At 48.4% G+C, this 21,442-nt stretch overlaps 1 long non-coding RNA gene across 1 annotated transcript; it reads left to right on the top strand.

Annotated features, from left to right (window-relative positions):
- The first annotated feature begins 707 nt into the window (after positions 1 to 707).
- On the top strand, positions 708 to 1,515 carry LOC140428741 (uncharacterized). Its single transcript, XR_011948848.1, has 2 exons — positions 708 to 912; positions 1,052 to 1,515. It is a non-coding gene; the product is annotated as an uncharacterized lncRNA (long non-coding RNA).
- The last annotated feature ends 19,927 nt before the right edge of the window (positions 1,516 to 21,442 follow it).

Raw genomic sequence — 21,442 nt, 5'->3', positions numbered from 1 at the left:
TATCTTGAAGGTAGGACTTTATTGAAATTTGTTTGAAATTAATAAGTATTCATGGTATGCACATGTATGAACCCACCAGAACACTACGTAATACTTGACAGGCAGCAACCAGAAAGGTGGGTGGCATGGTGACACAGTGGTTAGCACTGCTGCTTTACAGCGCCAGGGACCCGGGTTGGATTGGCCATGCTAAATTACCCCTGTGGGGTTACAAGGGTTTTTTTTCATTTATTTTCCAATTAAGGGGCAATTTAGCGTGGCCATCTACCATTCACATCTTTGGGTTGTGGGGGTCAGACCCAGGGAGGATTTGCAAACTCCACGCAGACAGTGACCTGGGGCCAGGATCGAACCCGGGTCCTCAGCGCCATGAGGCAGCACTATTAACCACTGCGCCACCTTGACCTCCGGGTTAGGGTTAGGTGGTTAAGGTGGGGGATTGGGCCTAGGTAAGGTGGTCTTTCGTAGGGTTGGTACAGACTCTGGGCCGAATGGCTTCCTGCGTTCTCAGGATTCTATTACTTTATAGCTGCATCTCAACTTGCCATCAGGAAATTAAACTTTTGCACCCTACTTAATTATAATCTTTATTGTAACAAGTAGGCTTTCATTAACACTGCAATGAAATTATTGTGAAAAGCCCCTAGTCGCCACATTCCGGCGCCTGTTCGGGTACATAGAGGGAGAATTCAGAATGTCCAATTCACCGACAGCACGTCTTTCAGGACAACTCACTCTGCATGCCATGTTTTCTGCTCTCATAGGCTCCATAAAACCTCACCTCTTGCATTTCACCTCCACACTTCCATTGTGGACTGTTCAAAGATGCTGAAATCAACTCTGAGGCACCAAGGAGCTCAGACATCTTGTTCTCGCCCTGAACAAAATACAGTTCATGTGCAACAAAGTTGGGTAAGGAGCTGAGGTCAATACTTGAGCCCTTCTATCAGTATGGAAATAACATGGTGTAAATAAAGAAATAAACATATTGATCCTGCAGTATCATTGACGGTTTGCAGAACTGATGTTTCTATATTCTATATGCTTTCAGCTTGGAGGAAAAAAATGATTTCTCAGTGAACGGAATGAATCTAGTGAAAGCCTGCACCTCGCGATAGTGCAGAAAACATGCTATTGCAATATTCTGTGTCCTTTAATAGAAGCCATCTCTGCAGCATGTTCTACTTACACATGTAGCGGTTTCAGTGAAGGACAGAATGTTATCATGACAGCCATAATAAATAAAACTGTGAAGGAATAGAAATCTCCAACATCGCTGAAGGTAGAAGAATTCAACAAACTGACAATTTTTTAAAAAATCAATTCTTGAAAGAGAACTTGTGCCATCTAGCTGCAGCTTCTGCCATGTGAATTAATGAGCGTGGTCAACAAATTTGCTATATTCTGAGGAAGCAATTGTACTCTTAGTTCTGAAAAAAAAAACATTCTAGAAGTTTATGAAAGAGTTTAGTGCACCAACAATCTTTTTTCTATATTAAACACATTGTATAAGTCCATGGTTTTATTTAAATTAGCTCATTATACGGTTACCAACACTGGTTAGATAGTATTCCAGGTCAGCGCAAAACCACCAGCTCCAACCACTTACTTCCCACAGCCCTGCCACAGGTTGCCCAACATGTTAATTCTTGCCAGTAAAAGTGGTTGCAATTCTCAACACCCCAAAGCCACTCACTCCATTTAGTGATTTTAATGGAACACACATGTACCCAGGCCACGTCATTTTGTGAGCACAATACAGCCTTGCTGTTTGTTGCGCATCAAGAACAAAAGAACAAAGAAAATTACAGCACAGGCCCTTCGACCCTCCCAGCCTGCGCCGATCCAGATCCTTTATCTAAACCTGTCGCCTATTTTCCAAGGAACTACTTCCCTCTGTTCTCCGCCCGTTCATATATCTGTCTAGATGCATCTTAAATGATGCTATCGTGCCCGCCTCTACCACCTCCGCTGGCAAAGCATTCCAGGCACCCACCACCCTCTGCGTAAAAAACTTTCCACGCACATCTCCCTTAAACTTTCCCCCTCTCACCTTGAAATCGTGACCCCTTGTAATTGACACCCCCACTCTTGGGGAAAAAGCTTGTTGCTATCCTCCCTGTCCATACCTCTCATAATTTTGTAGACCTCAATCCGTTCCCCCCTCAACCTCTGCCTTTCCAACGAAAACAATCCTGATTTACTCAACCTTTCTTCATAGCTAGCACCCTCCATACCAGGCAACATCCTGGTGAACCTCCTCTGCACCCTCTCTAAAGCATCCACATCCTTCTGGTAATGTGGCGACCAGAACTGCACACAGTATTCCAAATATGGCCTAACCAAAATCCTATACAACTGTAACAAGACCTGTCGACTCTTGTACTCAATGCCCCCTCCGATGAAGGCAAGCATGCTGTATGCCTTCTTGACCACTCTATCGACCTGCGTTGCCACATTCAGGGTACAATAGACCTGAACTCCCAGATCTCTCTGTACATCAATTTTCCCCAGGACTCTTCCATTGACCGTATAGTCCGCTCTTGAATTGGATCTTCCAAAATGCATCACCTCGCATTTGCTTGGATTGAACTCCATCTGCCATTTCTCTGCCCAACTCTCCAATCTATCTATGTTTTGCTGTATTCTCTGACAGTCCCCCTCGTTATCTGCAACTCCACCAATCTTATTATCATCTGCAAACTTGCTAATCAGACCACCTATACCTTTGTCCAGATCATTTATATATATATATCACAAACAACAGTGGTCCGAGCACGGATCCCTGTGGAACACCACTAGTCACCTTTCTCCATTTTGAGACACTCCCTTCCATCACTACTCTCTGTCTCCTGTTGCCCAGCCAGTTCTTTATCCATCTAGCTAGTACACCCTGAACCCCATGCGACTTCACTTTTTCCATCAACCTGCCATGGGAAACTTTATCAAACGCCTTACTGAAGTCCATGTATATGACATCTACAGCCCTTCCCTCATCAATTAACTTTGTCACTTCCTCAAAGAATTCTATTAGGTTTGTAAGACATGACCTTCCCTGCACAAAACCATGCTGCCTATCACAGATAAGTCTATTTTCTTCCAAATGTGAATAGATTCTATCCCTCAGTATCTTCTCCAACAGTTTGCCTACCACTGATGTCAAGCTCTCAGGTCTATAATTCCCTGGATTAGCCCTGCTACCCTTCTTAAACAAAGGGACAACATTAGCAATTCTCCAGTCCTCCGGGACCTCATCCGTGCTCAAGGATACTGCAAAGATATCTGTTAAGGCCCCAGCTATTTCGTCCCTCGCTTCCCTCAGTAACCTGAGATAGATCCCATCCGGACCTGGCGACTTGTCCACCTTAATGCCTTTGAGAATACCCAAAACTTCCCCCTTCCTTATGCCGACTTGACCTAGAGTATTTAAACATCCATCCCGAACCTCCACATCCGTCATGTCCCTCTCCTTCGTGAATATCGATGCAAAGTACTCATTAAGAATCTCACCCATTTCCTCTGACTCCACGCATAAATTCCCTCTTTTGTCTTTGAGTGGGCCAATTCTTTCTCTAGTTACCCTCCTGCTCCTTATATACGAATAAAAGGCTTTGGGATTTTCCTTAACCCTGTTAGCCAAAGCTATTTCATGACCCCTTTTAGCCCTCTTTATTGCGCGTTTGAGATTTGTCCTACATTCCTGATATTCCTCCAAAGCTTCATCAGTTTTAAGTCGCCTAGATCTTATATATCCTTCCTTTTTCATCTTAACTAGTCTCACAATTCCACCCGTCATCCATGGTTCCCTAATCTTGCCATTTCTATCCCTCATTTTCACAGGGACTTGTCTGTCCTGCACTCTAATCAACCTTTCCTTAAAAGACTTCCACATTTCAAATGTGGATTTACCCTTAAACAGTTGCTCCCAATCCACATTCCCTAGATCCTGCCGAATTCTGTTATACTTGGCCTTTCCCCAATTTAGCACTCTTCCTTGAGGACCACTCTCGTCTTTGTCCATGAGTATTCTAAAACTTACGGAATTGTGATCGCTATTCCTAAAGTAATCACCGACTGAAACTTCAACCACCTGGCCGGGATCATTCCCCAATACCAGGTCCAGTATGGCCCCTTCCCGAGTTGGACTATTTACATACTGCTCTAAAAAACTCTCCCGGATGCTCTTTATAAATTCTGCTCCATCTACGCCTCCAACACTACATGAGTCCCACTCAATGGTGGGGAAGTTAAAATCTCCCATCATGACCACCCTATTGCTCCTACATTTTTCTATAATCTGTCTACATATTTGTACCTCGACTTCACGCTCGCTTTTGGGAGGCCTGTAGTAAAGTCCCAACAATATTACTGCACCCTTCCTATTTCTTAGCTCTACCCATATTGCCTCAGCGCTCGAATCCTCCATAGTGCCCTCCTTAATCACAGCTGTGATATCATCTCTGACCAGTAATGCAACTCCTCCACCCCTTTTACCTCCCTCCTGAAGCATCTATACCCTGGGATATTTAGTTGCCAAAATTGCCCTTCCCTCAACCAAGTCTCAGTTATACCAAGAACATCATATTCCCAGGTACTAATCCAAGCCCTAAGTTCATCTGCCTTACCTGCTACACTTCTCGCATTAAAACAAATGCACCTCAGACCACCTGTCCCTTTGCGTTTATCATCTCTTCCCTGTCTACTCTTCCCCTTAGTCACAATGAGTTTATTATCTAGTACCTTACTGGCTTTAGTTGCTGCCTCTTTACTGACCTCTAACTTCCTAATCTGGTTCCCATCCCCCTGCCACATTAGTTTAAAACCTCCCCGACAGTGTTAGCAAAAGCACCTCTAGGACATTGGTTCCAGTCCTGCCCAGGTGTAGACCATCCAATTTGTAATGGTCCCACCGCCCCCAGAACCGGTTACAATGTCCCAAAAACCTGAACCCCTCCCTCCTGCACCATCTCTCAAGCCACGTATTCATTCTGACTATTCTTGAATTTCTACTCTTGACTGTCTCGTGGCACTGGTAGCAGTCCTGAGATTACTACCTTTGAGGTCCTACTTTTTAACTTATCTCCTAACTCCCTAAATTCTGATTATAGGTCCTCATCCCGTTTTTTACCTATATCGTTGGTGCCTATATGCACCATGACAACTGGCTGTTCACCCTCCCCCTTCAGTATGTCCTGCAGCCGATCTGGGACATCCCTGACCCGTGCAACCGAGAGGCAACATACCATTCGGGAGTCTCATTTTTGACCACAGAAACGCCTGTCTACTCCCCTTACGATTGAATCCCCTATGATTATAGTCCTGCCAGTCTTTTTCCCGCCCTTCTGTGCAGCAGAGCCAGCCACAGTGCCATGAACCTGGCCACTACTGCCTTCCCCTGGTGAGTCATCTCCCCCAACATATCCAAAACGGTATACCTGTTTTGAAGGGAGATGACCGTAGGGGACGCCTGCACTGCCTTCCTGCTCTTTCCCTGTCTTTTGGTCACCCATTCCCTGTCTCCCTCACCAATCCTAATCTGCGGTGCGACCAACTCACTGAACGTGCTAACCACGACCTCCTCAGCATCAAAGTGAGTCCATCCACAGCTCCAGAGCCATCATGTGGTCTAACAGGAGCTGCAGCTGGACACACTTCCCACACATGAAGGAGTCAGGGGCATCGGCCGCGTCCCTGAACTCCCACATTGAGCACGAGGAGCATAACACAGGTCTGAGATCTCCTGCCATTTTTACACTTTAACTGATTATAAATATAATATCAAATAATGAATAAGTGAAAGGAATAAAGATTTTACTTACCAATCACAATACTTACCAACACACGAAGAGTTAAATTTCTCCCAGCTACTGCTAATTGGAGCACTTTATTTACCAGCCAATCATGTCACTGCTTTGCTGTTTTGTCACTCTTCAAATCTATCCCAAAGACCCTGTGGCCGCTGTTTAAGCAGCGAAGCAGCTAGTTTAAATACTCACTGCTCGACTCTGCAGCTCCGCCCACTCTAACAGCTGAATTCCCGCTGAAAAGACTCGAATCCGCAAAGCAGCTCGTTTAAATACTCACCGCTCGACTCTGTAGCTCCGCCCACGAAAGGCAGAGCAAAACAAGAAAAAAATGTCCCAATCATCATTATCACAGGAGTATATATCCAGCAGGTTAATCATCAATTCCACAACACAACAGGAAGGTCTGGGGGAAATGGCAACATTTCATGCTCCTCTTGTGAGATGTGGCAATTCAGGGACCCTTCTGGTGTCCCTGACTCCTTCATCTGCAAGAAGTGTGTCCAACTGCAGCTCCTGTTAGACCGCTTGACGGCTCTGGAGCTGCGGATGGATTCACTTTGGCGCATCCGCGATGCTGAGGAAGTTGTGGATAGCACATTCAGTGAATTGGTCACACCACAGATTAAAATTACTGAGGCAGATAGGGAATGGGTGACCAACAGACAGAGGAAGAGTAGGAAGGCAGTGCAGGGATCCCGTGCGGTCATCTCCCTCCAAAACAGATTTACCATTTTGGAAACTGTTGGGGGAGATGACTCACCAGGGGAAGGTGGCAGCAGCCAGGATCATGGCACCGTGGCTGGCTCTGCTGCACAGAAGGGCGGGAAAAAGAGTGGCAGAGCTATAGTGATAGGGGATTCAATTGTAAGGGGAATAGACAGGCGTTTCTGCGGACGCAAACGAGAATCCAGGTTGGTATGTTGCCTCCCTGGTGCAAGGGTCAAGGATGTCTCGGAGCGGCTGCAGGGCATTCTGGAGGGAGAGGGTGAACAGCCAGCTGTCGTGGTGCATATAGGCACCAACGATATAGGTAAAAAACGGAATGAGGTCCTACAAGCTGAATTTAGGGAGTTAGGAGTTAAACTAAAAAGTAGGACCTCAAAGGTAGTAATCTCAGGATTGCTACCAGTGCCACGTGATAGTCAGAGTAGGAATGACAGGATAGCTAGGATGAATACGTGGCTTGAGAGATGGTGCAAGAGGGAGGGTTTCAAATTCCTGGGACATTGGAACCGGTTCTGGGGGAGGTGGGACCTGTACAAATCAGACGGTCTGCATCTGAGAGGGACCGGAACCAATGTTCTCGGGGGTGTGTTTGCTAGTGCAGTTGGGGAGGGTTTAAACTAATATGGCAGGGGGATGGGAACCAATGTAGGAAGTCAGTGGGGACGGAAACAAAAGGCAGGAAGGGAGAGTGTGTAAAGCATGACCAGAGAAAGCAGGGCAGAGAGCAAGGAAAGTCTACATTAAACTGCATTTATTTCAATGCAAGGGGCCTGACGGGCAAACCGGATGAACTCAGGGCATGGATGGGAACATGGGACTGGGATATTATAGCTATGACTGAAACATGGCTAAGGGAGGGGCAGGACTGGCAGCTCAATGTTCCGGGGTACAGATGCTATAGAAAGGATAGAACAGGAGGTAAGAGAGGAGGGGGAGTGGTGTTTTTGATTAGGGAGAACATCACGGCAGTACTTAGAGGGGATATATCCGAGGGTTCGCCCACTGAGTCTATATGGGTGGAACTGAAAAATAAGAAGGGAGAGATCACCTTGATAGGACTGTACTACAGGCCCCCAAATAGTCAGCGGGAAATTGAGGAGCAAATATGTAAGGAGATTACAGATAGCTGCAAGAAAAATAGGGTGGTAATAGTAGGGGACTTTAACTTTCCCAACATTGACTGGGACAGCCATAGCATTAGGGGCTTGGATGGAGGGAAATTTGTTGAGTGTATTCAGGAGGAATTTCTCATTCAGTATGTGGATGGACCGACTAGAGAGGGGGCAAAACTTGACCTCATCTTGGGAAATAAGGAAGGGCAAGTGACAGAAATGTTAGTGAGGGATCACTTTGGGACAAGTGACCATACCTCCATTAGTTTTAAGATAGCTATGGAGAATGATAGGTCTGGCCCAAGAGTTAAAATTCTTAATTGGAGCAAGGCAAATTTTGATGGTATCAGACAGGAACTTTCAGAGGTAGATTGGGGGAGACTGTTGGCAGGCAAAGGGACGGCTGGTAAATGGGAGGCTTTTAAAAATGTGTTAACCAGGGTTCAGGGTAAGCACATTCCCTTTAGAGTGAAGGGCAAGGCTGGTAGAAGTAGGGAACCCTGGATGGCTCGAGATGTTGAGACTCTGGTCAAAAAGAAGAAGGAGGCATATGACGTACATAAACAACTGGGATCAAGTGGATCCCTTGAAGAGTATAGGGATTGTCGAAATAGAGTTAAGAGGGAAATCAGGAGGGCAAAAAGGGGACATGAAATTGCTTTGGCAAATAATGCAAAGGAGAATCCAAAGAGCTTCTACAGATACATAAAGGGAAAAAGAGTATCTAGGGACAGAGTAGGGCCTCTTAAGGATCAACAAGGACATCTATGTGCAGAGCCACAAGAGTTGGGTGAGATCCTGAATGAATATTTCTCATCGGTATTCACGGTGGAGAAAGGCATGGATGTTAGGAAACTAAGGGAAATAAATAGTGATGTCTTGAGAAGTGTGCATATTACAGAGGAGGAGGTGCTGGAAGTCTTAAAGCGCATAAAGGTAGATAAATCCCCGTGACCTGATGAAATGTATCCCAGGATGTTGTGGGAGGCTAGGGAGGAAATTGCGGGTCCCCTAACAGAGATATTTGAATCATCGGCAGCCACAGGTGAGGTGCCTGAAGATCGGAGAGTAGCGAATGTTGTGCCCTTGTTTAAGAAGGGCAGCAGGGAAAAGCCTGGGAACTACAGACCGGTGAGCCTAACGTCTGTAGTAGGTAAGTTGCTAGAAGGTATTCTGAGTGACAGGATCTACAAGCATTTAGCGAGACAAGGACTGATTCGGGGCAGTCAGCATGGCTTTGTGCGTGGAAAATCATGTCTCACAAATTTGATTGAGTTTTTTGAGGGGGTGACCAAGAAGGTAGATGAGGGCAGTGCAGTAGACGTTGTCTACATGGACTTTAGCAAAGCCTTTGACAAGGTACCGCATGGTAGGTTGTTGCAGAAGGTTAAAGCTCACGGGATCCAGGGTGAGGTTGCCAATTGGATTCAAAATTGGCTGGACGACAGTGGTTGTAGAGGGTTGTTTTTCAAACTGGAGGCCTGTGACCAGTGGTGTGCCTCAGGGATCGGTGCTGGGTCCACTATTATTTGTGATTTATATTAATGATTTGGATGAGAATTTAGGAGGCATGGTTAGTAAGTTTGCAGATGACACCAAGATTGGTGGCACAGTGGATAGTGAAGAAGGTTATCTAGGATTGCAACGGGATCTTGATCAATTAGGCCAGTGGGCCGACGAATGGCAGATGGAGTTTAATTTAGATAAATGTGAGGTGATGCATTTTGGTAGATCGAATCAGGCCAGGACCTACTCAGTTAATGGTATGGCGTTGGGGAGAGTTATAGAACAAAGAGATCTAGGAGTACAGGTTCATAGCTCCTTGAAGGTGGAGTCGCAGGTGGACAGGGTGGTGAAGAAGGCATTCGACATGCTTGGTTTCATTGGTCAGAACATTGAATACAGGAGTTGGGACGTCTTGTTGAAGTTGTACAAGACATTGGTACGGCCACGCTTGGAATACTGTGTGCAGTTCTGGTCACCCTATTATAGAAAGGATATTATTAAACTAGAAAGAGTGCAGAAAAGATTTACTAGGATGTTACCGGGACTTGATGGTTTGAGTTATAAGGAGAGGCTGGATAGACTGGGACTTTTTTCCCTGGAGCGTAGGAGGCTTAGGGGTGATCTTATAAAGGTCTATAAAATAATGAGGGGCATAGATAAGGTAGATAGTCAACATCTTTTCCCAAAGGTAGGGGAGTCTAAAACTAGAGGGCATAGGTTTAAGGTGAGAGGGGAGAGATTCAGAAGGGCCCAGAGGGGCAATTTCTTCACTCAGAGGGTAGTGAGTGTCTGGAATATGCTGCCAGAGGTAGTAGTAGAGGCGGGTACAATTGTGTCTTTTAAAAAGCATTTAGATAGTTACATGGGTATAGAGGGTTATGGGCCAAGTGCGGGCAACTGGGACTAGCTTAATGGTAAAAACTGGGCGGCATGGACTGGTTGGGCCGAAGGGCCTGTTTCCATGCTGTAAACTTCTATGATTCTATGATAGTGGTGCTGCATTGTACAACTCAAGCCTCGGTGCCACTTGGAGAATGGGATCCATTTGAGATGTGCAGTACAAAGGATGAATCAACATTCCCAGCCTCATAATACAAAGGAAATCCGTAAATGTAATTATGCTTTACCAAAACTTGTACCAAAGTAGATCTGTCCAAATCGAGTCACAGATAAGGAGGTAAAGAAATTCACAGTATGATCTCAATGAGTCGAATCCTGGAGGTCTGCCTTCAAATTTGTTTTCAACGGTTTTGTGATAACCAAGACGGCCCCATTCTCACAGGAATGCGTCTCTGTGTAACCCAAGGTGACTACAAATGTGGTCAATGACAAAATCAACAGATTCAAGTGCTAAAGGAAGAACAGTTAAGAAATAAATGTGTGAAAAAGTCTTTATTCAATGTTGGTACCTTACAATGACCTGACTGTGGTAGTCGGTATTAGGGGTATTACGGTACCCAGGTTGATGCTGTAAGACCATTGGGGTGGGAGGTACCTGAGACAGCAATATCATTGGTGAAGCCTGCCTGCTGGTTCCACCCAGTAAGGCAGAGTATCAGAGCCTGTGTCTCCCGAGCAGCTGCATTCTGTACCTGCGCTGCTGGGGGAAATATCTAGTCCAATAAAGCCTTCAATTGTCATCCAATCTCGCTTCTGGAGTTATTGATCGAGCATCAATTTATTGGACTAGATTTTAAAGAATGGAGCTCCGAATCAAGCCGGAGTGTCTGCAACTCAGCCCCCACGCGGCAAACTCAGCGGCAACCTTCAAACACTGGCCGCCGTGCTTCAAAGTGTACCTCAGGACGGCCACGACTGCACCTACGGAGGACCAGAAACTGCAAGTTCTCCACTCGCGGGTGAGCCCAGAGATCTACACCCTCATTGAGGATGCGGACGATTTTGAGGCCGCAATGACCCTGCTGAAAGGACACTATATTCGCCCAGTAAACCAGGTCTACGCCCGACATCTGATAGCGACGAGGCAAGAAATCCCCGGGTAATCGTTGGAGGAATTCTACCGTGCACTCCTGGTGTTTGGTAGGAACTGTGACTGCCCGCAAGTTTCAGCCAGCGACCACACACAACTTTTGATCCGGGATGCATTAGTTGCAGGTATGCTGTCCTCCCAAATCCGCCAGTGGCTGCTAGAAAAAGAGATACTAAGCCTCAAGGAGGCACGGGCCCTTGCTAGCTCCTTGGATGTGGCCTCCCGAAACGCCCGCGCGTACGTCCCCGACCGCGTGGCAGCCCTTTGGGCAGCATGGAACCCACCCGCGGCCGACTCCGATGCATCCCCCATGGGCCTACAAGCTTGTGCTGTACAACTACCAGGCAGCCCCGGGGGGGCCCCGCTGCTATTTATGCGGGCAAGCCAAGCACCCCCGGCAGCGCTGCCGGCCTGCTCATCCACATGCAAAGAGTGCGGCAAAAAGGGCCATTTCGTGGCGATTTGGCAGGCCCGGGCGGTCGCCGCGGCCTCCGGGGGCGAACCGGGACCGCCACCCCAACTCTCTCCACGAGCCACGTGCGGCCAGCAGGCGCCGCCATCTTCCTTTTCCAGAGCCACGTGGGGGCTCCGGGCACCACCATCTTGTTCCCCAGGGACCATGTGCTACGGATGGGCACCGCCATCTTGCATACCCCCAGCCATGTGCTGCCAGTGGGCGCCGCCATCTTGGCTGGAGTCTCAGGACCCCGATTTGGATGACCACACACCGCCCGAGGAAAACCTCCAACTTTTGCCACAACTTGCCTCGGTCACCCTGGACCAGTCTCGGCCCCGAACGCTCTCGACCGTGACGACGACCGTGCTCATTAATGGGCACGGAACATCCTGCCTGATCGACTCCGGGAGCACAGAGAGCTTCATACACCCCAACATGGTAAGGCGCTGTTCTCTGCACAGAACCATCCACCCAGTTAACCAAAAAATCTCCCTGGCCTCCGGAGGTCACTCTGTAGAGATCAAAGGGTTCTGCGTAGCGAACCTCACGTCCAGGGAAGGGAATTAAAAAATTTCCGCCTCCACGTCCTCCCTCACCTCTGCGCTGCCACGCTCCTAGGGTTAGACTTAATGTAACCTCCAGAGTTTAACTTTTAAACTCGGCGGCCCTATACCCCCCTCACTGTCTGCAGCCTCGCGACCCTCGACGTCCATCCGCCTTCCCTTTTTGCGAACCTCACCCTGGATGGCAAACCCGTCGCCACCAGGAGCAGACGGTACTGTGCCCAGGACCGGACCTTCATTAGGTCGGAAGTCCAGCGGTTACTGAAGGAAGGTATTATTGAGGCTAGCAACAGTCCCTGGAGAGCTCAATTAGTGGTTGTAAAGACCGGGGAGAAGCATAGGATGGTCATCGATTATAGCCAGACCATCAACAGGTATACGCAGCTCGACGCGTACACCCTCCCCCGCATATCTGATTTGGTCAATCAGATTGCACAATACAAGATCCTTTCCACGGTGGATCTAAAATCCGTCTACCACAAGCTCCCCATCCGCCCTAGTGACCGCAAATACACTGCATTCAAAGCAGATGGGCGGCTCTACCACTTCCTAAGGGTTCTCTTCAGTGTCACAATTCGGTCTTCCAACGGGAGATGGACCGAATGGTTGGCCGGTACGGTTTGCGGGCCCCGTTTCCGTACCTCGATACCGTCACCATCTGCGGCCACGACCAGCAGGACCACGACACCAACCTCCGAAAATTCCTCCAAACCACAAAAATCCTTAATCTAACCGACAACAAGGACAAATGCGTGTTCAGCACCGACCGTCTAGCCATCCTCGGCTACGTAGTGCATGATGGAGTTATAGGCCCAGATACCGAATGCATGCGCCCCCTCATGGAGTTTCCCCTCCCCCACTGCTCCAAGGCCCTGAAACGCTGCCTGGGATTTTTTTCGTTTTATGCCCAGTGGGTCCCCAACTATGCGGACAAGGCCCGCCCACTAATTCAATCCACGGTTTTTCCCCTGTCGGCAGAGGCCCGCCAGGCCTTCAGCCAAATCAAAGCAGACATTGCAAAGGCCACGATGCACGCAATCAATGAATCCCTTCCCTTCCAAGTCGAGAGCGATGCGTCTGACGTAGCTCTGGCGGCCACCCTCAACCAAGTGGGCAGACCCGTGGCCTTCTTCTCACGTACCCTCCATACTTCAGATATCCGCCATTCCTCCGTTGAAAAGGAGGCCCAGGCCATAGTAGAAGCTGTGCGGCACTGGAGGCATTACCTTGCTGGCAGGAGATTCACTCTCCTCACTGACCAACGGTCGGTTGCTTTCATGTTCGATAATGCACAGCGGGGCAAGATAAAGAACGATAAGATCTTACGGTGGAGGATCGAGCTCTCCACCTATAACTATGAGATCTTGTATCGTCCCGCGGCACATGTGCCAACGCGCAAGTGGACCGACTCCGGGCCCTCCACGAGGATCTCTGCCACCCGGGGGTCACTTGATTCTTCCATTTCATCAAGACCCGCAACCTGTCCTACTCCATCGAGGAGGTCAGGACCGCCACCAGGAACTGCCAAATCTGCGCGGAGTGCAAGCTACACTTCTACAGGCCAGAGAAAGCGCACCTGTTAAAGGCTTCCTGTCCCTTTGAATGTCTCAGTATGGACTTCAAAGGGCCCCTCCCCTCCACCGACCGCAACACTTACTTCCTGAACGTGATTGACGAGTACTCCCGGTTCCCATTTGCCATCTCCTCTCCCGACTTGACCGCAGTCACCGTCATAAAAGCCCGCCACAGTATCTTTACACTGTTCGGTTTCCCCGCCTAAATACACAGTGATAGGGGGGGTCCTCCTTTATGAGCGATGAACTGCGTCAATTCCTGCTCAGCAAGGGCATTGCCTCGAGCAGGACGACCAGTTACAACCCCCGGGGAAACGGACAGGTAGAGAGGGAGAACGGAACGGTCTGGAAGACCGTCCTACTGGCCCTACGGTCCAGGTATCTCCCAGTCTCCCGTTGGCAGGAGGTCCTTCCGGATGCTCTCCACTCCATCCGATCACTGCTGTGTACCACGACCAACCAAACACCTCACGAACGTCTCCTTGTCTTCCCGAGGAAGTCCTCCTCCGGGACCTCGCTCCCAACCTGGCTGGCAGCTCCTGGACCCATCCTGCTCCGCAAACAGGTGCGGGCGCACAAGTCGGACCCATTGGTCGAGAGGGTCCACCTCCTTCACGCTAACCCTCAATACGCCTACATGGCGTACCCTGACGGCCGATAGGATACGGTCTCCTTATGGGACCTGGCGCCCGCTGGATCCACCCCCAGACCCCCACCACGTACCCCACCCTCCCTCCCACCGGCGCACCCCACAGCCGCCCCCTGCCCAGGTGGATCGGTCCTCCCACCGGTCCCATCTAGGGGTGATGAAGCTGCCGAAGAAGCCAAAGCCACACTCCCGGAGCCACGGAAGCCCGAGCCGGCACCTGCATCACCGCCGAAACTGCGACGATCGCAGAGGACGACCAGGGCCCCCGGTCGACTAATTGCTTCCTTTAAATGTAAATAAATATTGTAAATAGTTGCGACATGTGACGAGGCAAAACACTGTACTAATGTATACCGGGTACCACCATAACCTCAACCTCTACCACTGTATAACGCGAGACCACCAACCCCGCCGGACTCTTTTTTTTTAACGGGGTGAATGTGGTAGTCGGAATTGAGGGTATTACGGTACCCAGGTTGATGCTGTAAGACCATTGGTGTGGGAGGTACCTGAGACAGCAATATCATTGGTGAAGCCTGCCTGCTGGTTCCAACCAGTAAGGCGGAGTATAAGAGCCTGTATAACTGCATTCTGTACCTGCGCTGCTGGGGGAGTCCAATAAAGCCTTCAATTGTCATCCAATCTCGCTTCTGGAGTTATTGATAGAGCATCACTGACCTTGCAAAAGGCCAGGGATGTGCACGGAAAAATGTCAGGAGTTCCAGCAATACCCTGTAATTGTTTTCTGCTTAGTCTGCTGTTTTCTGACATGCTCCACAAAGTCTGCCATGTCGTCAGTGCTATCAAACATGTTTTCGGTATGTTCATGCTGCAGTGAAAAAATCCCGGAGCATCACCATGGCCGTTGCCGCATTAGTTAGGGAAACAGGCAGGCATTCATCAGACTCTTCAGGTCATCGGCCTCCTCAGTTGAGAAACGTACTGCATCTAAGATAGCATCTCTGTCAGTTCTGACAGGAACTGTCTGGCATTGTCCATCAAGTTTCCATGACAGTCGTAATCTGCTTGAACCCATTATGTTGGAAACAGTTGGCAACTGTGGCTTCCATCACCATGTTCCACACCTTTTGTATCATGACCATGGTTTCTAATGGAGTTGGATTGTACTCCTGCTTTTTTTAAAAACGGCATCAATAACCTGATAGATCAGCTGCCGTGGGTTTTCAGGGTTGTAATTATCCTCTGATCCATTGGCTGGAACTTGGCCATGGTTTGGAAGTCAAAACAACAATTTTGTGCTCTTCAGACCAATGATGTCGGGATGTGCAGGGCAGTTGTCTGTAATGATGATAATCTTACTTTTCTTCCATTGATACATTTTGCCCACTTTCCTGGTCCATGCTTCATACTGCGTGGGTAATACCTTGATATTTGAGAAGCATCGTGGCTTTTTGGACTTTTCAGTGCCATCCATGTTGGTGCAGACCATAGCAATGACACGTTCCATGTTTCATCTTTACGGAACAAGGCTGGTTGATGGAGGATGGTTGGAGTCTAGAAATGAAATGAAAATCGCTTATTGTCACAAGTAGGCTTCAAATGAAGTTACTGTGAAAAGCCCCTAGTCGCCACATTCCGGCACCTGTTCGGGGAGGCTGGTACGGGAATTGAACGGTGCTGCTGGCCTGCCTTGGTCTGCTTTAAAATCCAGCTATTTAGCCCTGTGTGCTAAACCAGCCCCTAACAGCTGAACCAGAACGAACTTCCGGAGAGGGTGGTGGAGGCAGGTTCAGTCAAGGTATTGAAAAGGAAATTATATTGCTATCGGAAAATAAAGAAAGTGCAACCTTACAGGTATAAGGCAGGGGAGTGCGACTAGATCATTGAATCATAGAAAAGATACAGCACAGAAAGAGGCCATTCGGACCATCTTGTCCATGCCAGCCCGAGGACACCCAGATGCCCTTTCTAATCCCACCTTCCTGCACCCAATCCACAGCCCTGTAGCTTAGAGCACTTAAGGTGCAAGTCCAGGTACTTTTTAAAAAGAGTTTAGGGTCTACCTCCACCAATAACTCAGGCAGCAAATTCCAGACACCCACTACCTTCAAGGTAAAAAAGTTCTTCCTCATGCTCCCTCTATGCCTTCTGCCTCTTCTGGCTCCAGGGTGAACAAGGATGGGAACTCAACATCCAGGGGTATTGAATATTTAGGAAAGATAGAAGAAAAGGAAAGGGAGATGGGGTAATGTTGCTGGTTAAAGAGGAGATTAATGCAATAGTACGGAAGGCTGTGGAACCTGCAAGGGTGGAGCTGCGGAACACCAAAGGACAAAACACGTTAGTGGGTGTTGTGTACAGACCACCAAATAGTAGTTGTGAGGTTGCGGATGGCAGCAAACAGCAAATTAGAGATGAGTTCAGTAATGGTACAGCAGTTATTACAGGTGACTTCAATCTGCATATTGATTGGGCTAATCAAACTAGTAGCAATGTGGTGGAGGAGGATTTCCCGGAATATATAAGGGATGGTTTTCTCGACCAATATGTCAAGGAACCAACGAGAGAGCAGGCCATCCTAGACTGGGTATTGTGCAAAGAGAGAGGATTAATCGGCAATGTTGTTGTGCGAGATCCTTTAGGGAAGAGTGACCATAATATGCTAGAATTCGTCATTAAGATGTAGAGGACACAGTTAAGTCTGAGACTAGGGCACTGACTGTAAAGAAAGCTAACTTTGATGATATGAGACGTACATTGGCTAGGATAAGCTGGCAAAGGATACATAAGGGGTTGACAGTGGATAGGCAATGGCAGACATTTAAAGAACACATGGATGAACTTCAACAATTGTACATCCCTGTCTAGCACAGGAGTAATGTGGGCCAAACATGGCTAAAAAGGGAAATCAGGGATAGTGTTAAAGCCAGAGGAGACATATAATTGGCCAGTAAAAGCAGCAAGCCTGAGGACTGGGAGAAATTTAAAATTCAGCAGAGGAGGACAAAGGGTGTAATTCGGAAAGGAAAATAGAATAAGAGAGTAAACGTGCAGTAAACTTAAAAACTAACTGAAAAGGCTTCACTAGAAGAGAAAAAGACTGGTGAAGACAAATGTAGGACCCTTACAGTTAGAATCAGGCAAATTCATAATAGGCACCAAAGAGATGGCAGACCAGTTGAACAAATACTTTGGATCTGTCTTCACTAAGGAGGACACAAATTCCCTTCAGGAAACACTAGGGACAGAGGGTCTAGCATGAAGGGCGAACTGAAGGAAATCCGTATTGTTGGGAAATTGTATTGGGGAAATTGATGGGATTAAAACCCGATCGGCCCGATCTTCCCAAAAGGAAACAAAGTCCACTTGTGAACACGTTTAACGTGTGTTTCCCAGCACTCGCAGTGCCGAAAAACACAAACTATTCAACGCTACTTGCATTGAATAAGGGGGCTAAATGGGGAACATGTGACTGAGGCCGCACATAGCCCCATTTTTTACAATGGGGAGCTCCGCTCGTCGGAACCTCCGTTATAGCGAGAGACCGGGACGCCATTTAAAAATGGCGTCCCATCTCCGAGGTCCACAAAACAAATCCCCAACCTCCCCCCAGCCCGAACACAACATGGGAGGATCCCCAGCACCCCCCTCCTCCAGAACCCACAACACCCACGGTGGGCACGCCCAGCCTAATTGCACGCGTCAAAAATTGCCAGCTCCGATCCCCTTGGCGACCCCCACGAGTACCATTCTATCTGCTCCCCGTTTGTGGGGATTAGTACAAAACGGCGCTTGCCCTAGATCCCTGAGGCGAAAGGATTCAATCCCAAAGCCTCAGGTACCTTGGAAATCTATACGTTAGAGTAAGGCTTACTGCCTCGCTCTAATATGCAGATTTGCCAAAAACTGATCCCGCCCTCTGTGGGCTGCCATGGTGCTGCTTTTCCGGCATAGCGTGACTGAAAGATCGCACCCGATAAGTCCCCACGGCCTCATGTCTGCATCTCAGAGTATTTAAGGAAGTTTCCCTAGAAAAAGTGGACACATGGTGATCATTTTCCAGCATTCTATAGACTCTGGAAGAGTTCCAATGGATTGGAGGGTAGCTAATGCAACCCCACTTTTTAATAAAGGAGGAAGACAGAAAATGGGGAATTATAGACTGGTTAGCCTGACATCGGTGGTCGGGAAAATGCTGGAGTTAATTATTAAGGAAGAAATAACTTAGTATTTGGAAAGCAGTGACAGGATCGGTCCATGTCAGCATGGATTTACTAAAGGGAAATCATGCTCGACAAATCTTCTGGAATTTTTTGAGGATGTGACCAGTAGAGTGGACAAGGGTGAACTAGTGGATGTTGTGGATCTGGACTTTCAAAAGGCTTTTGACAAGGTCCCCACACGAGATTAGTGAGCAAAATTAAAGCTCATGGTATTGAAGGTAATGTGATATGGATAAAGAACTGGTTGGGAGGAAGCAGAGAGTGGGAATAAACAGGTCTTTTTCAGAGTGGCAGGCAGTGACTAGTGGGATACCGCAGAGTTCAGTGCTGGGACCTCAGCTGTTCGCAATATACATTAATGATTTGGATGTACAGAAGAAGATGTCATGCCTTGCCTTGAATTGGTCCGGCTATTCGTCGCTGCGGGTGAACTCCATGTGGCTTATGGCATCTTTCCTGCAGGATTGGAGAGGAGATGGGAACGTTCTCTGCTTGGGCTGCCCTGAGCCAACCTTGAGCAGGTTTTCTTCGTGCAGGGATATGCATTCGTTCTCATCCTCTTCCTTTCTGGACAGAATGCCTGCTCGTCAAACTGTTCCACATTGTTCGCTTGTCTTTCAGAATGGTGCACAGTAAGAAGTCTTACAACACCAGGTTAAAGTCCAACAGGTTTGTTTCGATGTCACTAGCTTTCGGAGCGCTGCTCCTTCCTCAGGTGAATGAAGAGGTATGTTCCAGAAACACATATATAGACAAATTCAAAGATGCCAAACAATGCTTGGAATGCGACCATTAGCAGGTGATTAAATCTTTACAGATCCAGAGATGGGGTGACCCCAGGTTAAGGAGGTGTGAATTGCATCAAGCCAGGACAGTTGGTAGGATTTTGCAGGCCAGATGGTGGGGGATGAATGTAATGCGACATGAATCCCAGGTCCCGGTTGAGGCCGCACTCATGTGTGCGGAACTTGGCTATAAGTTTCTGCTCGGCGATTCTGCGTTGTCACGCGTCCTGAAGGCCGCCTTGGAGAACGCTTACCCGGAGATCAGAGGCTGAATGCCCTTGACTGCTGAAGTGTTCCCCGACTGGAAGGGAACATTCCTGCCTGGTGATTGTTGCGCGATGTCCGTTCATTCGTTGTCGCAGCGTCTGCATGGTCTCGCCAATGTACCACGCTTCGGGACATCCTTTCCTGCAGCGTATGAGGTAGACAACGCTGGCCGAGTCGCACGAGTATGTACCACGTACCTGGTGGGTGGTGTTCTCACGTGTAATAGTGGTATCCATGTCGATGATCTGGCACGTCTTGCAGAGATTGCCATGGCAGGGTTGTGTGGTGTCGTGGTCACTGTTCTGAAGACTGGGTAGTTTGCTGCAAACAATGGTTCGTTTGAGGTTGCGCGGTTGTTTGAAGGCAAGTAGTGGGGGTGTGGGGATGACCTTGGCAAGATGTTCATCGTCATCAATGACGTGTTGAAGGCTGTGAAGAAGATGACGTAGTTTCTCCGCTCCGGGGAAGTACTGGACGATGAAGGGTATTCTGTCGGTTGTGTCCCATGTTTGTCTTCTGAGGAGGTCGGTGCGGTTTTTCGCTGTGGCGCGTTGGAACTGTCGATCGATGAGTCGAGTGCCATATCCCGTTCGTACGAGGGCATCTTTCAACGTCTGTAGATGGCTGTTACGCTCCTCCTCGTCTCAGCAGATCCTGTGTATACGGAGCGCTTGTCCATAGGGGATGGCTTCTTTAATGTGTTTAGGGTGGAAGCTGGAGAAGTGGAGCATCATGAGGTTATCCGTGGGTTTGCGATAAAGCGAAGTGCTGAGGTGACCGTCCTTGATGGAGACGAGTGTGTCCAAGAATGCAACTGATTTTGGAGAGTAGTCCATGGTGAGTCTGTTGGTTGGATGGAGCTTATTAATGTCATCGTGTAGTCGTTTCAGTGATTCTTCGCCGTGGGTCCAAAGGAAAAAAATGTCATCGATGTATCTGGTGTATAACGTCGGTTGAAGGTCCTGTGCGGTGAGTAGGTCCTGTTCAAACTTGTGCATGAAGATGTTGGCGTATTGGGGTGCGAATTTGGTCCCCATGGCTGTTCCGTGCGTCTGGATGAAGAACATGTTGTCGAAGGTGAAGATGTTGTGATCCAGAATGAAGCGGATGAGTTGCAGAATTGCGTCTGGAGATTGGCAGTTGTCGGTGTTGAGTACTGACGCCGGCATCTCCACATCATTTCAGAATGGTGGGAGGAATCTCCCATTCCTTTGCGATGTCTAGTTGCCGCTTCACACACGATTTTCCGCTTGCTTTACCAACTTCAGCTTCTAATTGATCTTATGTTTAACTTTCTCACAGATTTAGCCATATTCGCAGCTCTTAATCATTCTTTCACAGGGAGATCTTGCCCTGCACTCGCCTGACTTGGGGCTCATGTGTGGTCAACTCCGTTCAGATTGGTTGGTGCGGTCATACAACGAATTTGGCTAATCCAGACTTTCGCCTCATCTGAGTTTGACCCTCAGGATTTCACTGAAATGAAGGTGAACAGGGCCAATGGAACAAATTCACTTTAAAATTGACATCCTTGAGAGGGAAGACTGTAAAACAAACAGTAGATTGAAAAAAAAATACTGGAGATACCCTCCCCTCCCCTTGCAGTGCTGCTGGCTCCTGGACGATGGAACAGCTGATCGGCAGCGGCTTGGACACTGTATCCGCCTGAGGCGCATGCTCAGTGGGGGCGGCGACGAGCTGGAACGTCTACGTCACAGCGCGCGAGGCGCGCAGAGCGAGGTGTGGGCATGCGCAGCCGGGGGGGCGGGGGGTTGGCGGCACTGTGAGCGTGCACGGGGACGGGGACGGGGCGGATTAGTAT

The sequence above is a fragment of the Scyliorhinus torazame genome, chromosome 8 (assembly GCF_047496885.1).
Source record: "Scyliorhinus torazame isolate Kashiwa2021f chromosome 8, sScyTor2.1, whole genome shotgun sequence".
Lineage (NCBI taxonomy): Eukaryota > Metazoa > Chordata > Chondrichthyes > Carcharhiniformes > Scyliorhinidae > Scyliorhinus > Scyliorhinus torazame.
The sequence above is the reverse complement of the archived record's forward strand: the minus strand, read 5'-3'. Positions and strand labels throughout refer to the sequence as shown.